The 5118-nt window shown below is 41.4% G+C and overlaps 1 non-coding gene across 1 annotated transcript; it reads left to right on the top strand.

Annotated features, from left to right (window-relative positions):
• The first annotated feature begins 1385 nt into the window (after positions 1 to 1385).
• TRNAT-UGU (transfer RNA threonine (anticodon UGU)) lies at positions 1386 to 1458 on the top strand. The gene has a single exon. It is a non-coding gene; the product is annotated as a tRNA-Thr (tRNA).
• The last annotated feature ends 3660 nt before the right edge of the window (positions 1459 to 5118 follow it).

Raw genomic sequence — 5118 nt, 5'->3', positions numbered from 1 at the left:
GATTCTCTCCCATAGATCTCATTATTATCATCATCCATCCATGGGGAAATTATCCAGTAAATAGTTGAGGGGGAAAATGTGTATTTGGGATTTGCAGACCATTTGCAGTGTCTATTATGTTTAAATTAAAAACTTTTTTTAATTTTTAAAAAATGGCCTGATTTCTTGCAAAGAGTTTTCACATTGTATGAAAACTGTTAATATGCATGGCTGAGAGAGAAAATGATGTGCTGCCTTAATGAGAAAGCATGCTATCATGGGAACTAAGCTATGAAATGGATTATACCTTCAACGTATGCTGCAATAGTGTTTAAGCCTTGGGAGTGTGAAAAAAGAGACTACTAATACCTAAGGAGGGGGCAGGAGAAGAGATAAATAAATAGGAAACGGTCCTGCTGGCAGAGAGAGTCTCAGATTTTCCTGACAGAATCCATAGAGCTCCTGGGTGGGGGGAAATAAAGTTTGGGGAAATGAAAATAAGGGAGAAAGGAAATACAGAACACAGCCTTTTGTCAGAAGATACCGGTACCTGGGTATTCGCAATGAGTATACAATATGTGCAAATAGCTGAGTTGTATCACCACCCACAATGATTCTTTCCCTTTGGTGATTACTAGATTGATGCCCTCTTAGATCTATGTCCCACTGGTTCTCTCTATTTAAGTTTTGCTCACTCTTTCAGTGCCATCCTCCAAGACCAATAACTCCAGTTCACCCATCTTGACTTGGAGGCATCCGACACCAGCATATAGACATTTGTATACAGTCTCTCTTTTCAAGTGTCTTTGGCACTTGTAGTGCTTTGATCTCTCTAGCGAAAGCTGCCTTGAAGGTCCTGGTTTTCAGTATCCTACCTAGCAACCTAAATTTTGCTTCTAGAACCTCATAGCTACATGGCCCCATGTCATTGGCGGCAACAGGCACCATGACCACCGACTCCTCCACAGCACTATCTACCAGGCTATCCAGGAGATGGGCAACATCTGCAAATTTCACATCTGGCAAGCTATCTACCCTGTGATCTGCAATGCATAATTGTTCACACGCACACACACACGCACACACACACACACCATGAAGAATGTTACTAAATAAAAGGAAAACTACATGACATGGAAATAAACTATGTACGGTGGAACCTCGGGTTGCGGGCATAAGCCATGACAGAGGCACGCCCGCAACCCACAGTGTTCGTAACCTGCAGCGCTGCGTCTGCGCACGTGCATGATGCGATTTGGTGCTTCTGAGCATGCGCGAGCGGTGAAACCCAGAAGTAACCCTTTCCGGTACTTCTGGGTTTCCTGAAGTCCACAACTTGAAAACACGTAATCTGAAGCGTTTGTAACCCGAGGTATAACACTGTACTTAATTGGAAGTAATGTTGACTATGGGTAGCTTAGTTGGCAGAGCATGAGACTTGTAATCTCAGGGTCGTGGGTTCAAGCCCCATGTTGGGGAAAAGATTCCTGCATTGCAGGGCGTTGGAACAGATGAGCCTTGCGGTCCCTTCCAACTCTACAGCTCTATGATTCTATGAAAGATCTACAATATTGTTGCCGCAGCCCTATGCTTCTTTGCCTGAAACTAAGTGGAACTTAAATCTAAGTATACAAGTATAGGATTATAATTTTAGCTATTATGAAGCACATAGACAGAAAATTGCAGCACTGTTTATTTGTTTATACATAGATGCATATTCTGATTTTTTTTTAAAGCCAAGACTGATTAAATAAAGCAGCAGATAATTAAAAGCCACCCAAAAGTATAATTAGGGGTCTATTGGTGTGTGTGCATGTCAGACTCTTCCTTACAGAGAGAATGGGCAGAAGGAGCTGCAGATGGACTTGGAGAATGGCTGATGGTAAAACTGCCAACACATCAACATTTCCCTTTATGGATTTACAAAAAATTAATAAATGTTAACAAACTTAATTAAAACATTTCACTTCCATCACTTATTTGTGCAATCTTTGTTAATTTTGACATTACTACATTTTTTGGAAGCTATTGGAGAGCCCCATTTGGAAACTCTCAAAATTTTAGACATAGTTAAAAGATTCCATAGAGCTGACACATACAGTGGTACCTCTACTTACGAATTTAATGCGTTCCGAACGCACATTTGTAAGTCGAATCCCATAGGAATGCATTGGGAGAAAAAATTCTCCGACTTTCGGTTCTTCAATCCTGCAACTTCCTGCTGCTTGACCCGCAGCCCCACGCCACCTGGAGTCCAGTTCCTGCTTCCACGCTGCCATCTTGCCTCTGGTCCTGACGTCCTGAGTCGGGACTGCTACCTCCCGCCAACCAGACCGTGACACAGAGCAGCTCATTTCCAGTAGTCTTACTCAATGAAAATCAGTTGCTGAGAGTGAAAGTCCCTGCCTCCTCACAGCCATCTAAGTCCTCTCCTCTCCAGGGCTTTTCCCAAGCAATCAGACTTCTCCCTCTGATTCTGAACTTCTCTCTGCCACAGACTCTCCCAGCTCACTAAGGCCTGTTACCTCTTCAGTTTTCAACACCTTCTCTTTTCAGTCTGCTCCCTGTTGTCAGTGTTGTCCCACCAACACTCCCCAGGCTCTGAACCTTCTTCCCTTGGTGGTTCCCCAGCTGGTTCCTTCCACCATTCCTTTGTGTCCAACCATGATGAATAAGAGGCCAGACTATTGGCCAAGTTACAGCTGAAAAGGGAGAGGAGGAGATATCAGACAAAACTGACTAGAGGCAGCCTCCCCTTGGCTTAGACAAAAATAATTTGCTACTGGGACCAGTGCAAATGTCATTCCCACTCTTACCAGCTGCAAGGTGGGGAAGGAGTAAGACATTGAGAAACAAAAGGACTACTGTGATCTGCTTGGCTTTATTTCATTTAATTAGTTGTACTTTGGTTACTGAAAGGCATTGCACAAATATAGCAATTAAACAATTAATACATTTAAAGTTTAACAACTACAGTTACTCAAAATGCTTCCACACAATTGACTATGTGTGTCAGTGGCAATGAGAGAAGTGTCTGACAAATAATTTCCTCTGGAGACTAAAGAAGGAAAACTTTTCTGCTAAGAGGCAGCTCTGAAACCTCATTATCAATATGAGTAGAGGTTGGCTGGTAGATTGCATTCTCTCTATTTATTTTGCCATCTTATTTCCCTCTTTGTATTTACATCATGTCTTCAAGTTGTCTGCTAGAATCTGAAAGCAATTTACATTTTTTAAAACCAATGAACATTTTTACTACAATTTTCTCCCCAACTCTTCTCCTCATTATGAAACAACAGAGTAAATGCAATCATTGATCTTTTTCCATAACCTTATTACATATCAATAAAAGGGTCATTAAGATAAAAGCCAGCAGGGCTTGGGAAATCATCCAGGAATCAACACTGCTGTTATATGATTAAAAGTTACTCACAAATATGTGAAAGGTTTAGCCAGCCTAACAATGCATGTGTTCTGATCTTCAAAACCTATATTGAGATAATGGAAGAATGTAAGATAAAAAATGAACTATTTACCTTGGAAGGAAATGGAATATAGTGTAGGCTTGATCAACCACCAGCTGTCATGTAGATGCACTGAAAGGAAATAAAGGGAAACTAATTGAACTATCTGTATGGAAACACTAGGATTTATCAGATTTTCCATTGTAAAATATACTGATATTCCTATTCCTGTTCAGATGAGTTGTGAGTGAAGGGTGCTTGTTTGTTTTTACTTCTGGTGGCAGAAATGGACAGATCAATAGCAAATTTCAGGTGGATGCAACAAGCAATGCATGCATTTCATTTTGACCTTTCCTGTACCATCAAGGTGTTAATGCTCATGATAAAAAAATTCCTTCAGTAGCACCTTAAAGACCAACTAAGTTTATATTTTGGTATGAGCTTTCGTGTGCATGCACACTTCTTCAGATACACTAGAAACAGAAGTGTCAGACCCTATATATATACAGAGGGTGGTGGGGGTGGGTGGGAATGGGAGATGGGCTGATGGGAGTGGTAAACCTGTAGATGGGTGTTAATGGCTGCTGATGGCTGCAATTAGTCCTGGGCTGAGGTGCTAAAGAAAGCTTGATCATGCATAATGAGATAAGAATCTGATATCTCTATTCATCCCAGGTGCTTCCATGGTTTTAAGCTTGGTAATGATTTCCAATTCAGCAACTTCCCTTTCCAGTCTGTTCCTGAAATTTCTCTGTAATAAAACAGCTGCTTTGAGATCTTGTATAGAATGTCCTGGGAGATTGAAGTGTTCTCCTACTGGTTTTTCAGTCTTATGGTTCCTGATGTCAGATTTATGTGGACATTAACACCCATCTACAGGTTTACCACTCCCATCAGCCCATCTCCCATTCCCACCCACCCCCACCACCCTCTGTATATATATAGGGTCTGACACTTCTGTTTCTAGTGTATCTGAAGAAGTGTGCATGCACACGAAAGCTCATACCAAAATATAAACTTAGTTGGTCTTTAAGGTGCTACTGAAGGAATTTTTTTATTTTGCTTCGACTCAGACCAACACGGCTACCTACCTGTAACTTAATGATCATGAATAAGGGAGAGAGCAAAAGACAGTGAAGCCATGATTCATTGAAAGGTGATATTATCACCTGCCATGTTGGTGATGGATTCATTCCCAACCAAATTATTGTAGCAATTTACACGTGATACAAAATGCAGTTTGTCATTAACAGAGGTGATACAGATGAGAATCATCTTGTTAGCGAGAACCACCAGCCTAAAGTCATATTTACCCAATGCCATTAAACTGTGCAAGTTCACAAACAAAAGCATTCATTGGAGTTCCAACTATTTACACCAGTCTTTCCCAAACCTGATGCCTTCCAGATGTTTTAGAATACAACTCCCATCACCCCTGACCACTGCTTAAGGCTGATGGGCATTGTAGTCCAAAATTTCTGAAAGATGCCAAATTGAAGAAGGCTGCCAAACCTACCCCAGGCATAGAACCTGGCATGGTTTCCCTAATTCACTCCACAGTTACTACCCAGTCTGCATTTGGGACTGTCAGAAGCACAGGGACAGGACAGAGCACTGCCAGAAGAAAGTTTGCAGTGAGGGAAAGTTCTATAAACTATCCTCCTGCTTGCATCTG

The sequence above is a fragment of the Zootoca vivipara genome, chromosome Z1 (assembly GCF_965207765.1).
Source record: "Zootoca vivipara chromosome Z1, rZooViv2.hap1.1, whole genome shotgun sequence".
In the NCBI taxonomy this organism is placed as follows: Eukaryota; Metazoa; Chordata; class Lepidosauria; order Squamata; family Lacertidae; genus Zootoca; species Zootoca vivipara.
Note: the sequence above shows the minus strand (reverse complement) of the source record. Positions and strands in the feature narration are given on the sequence as shown.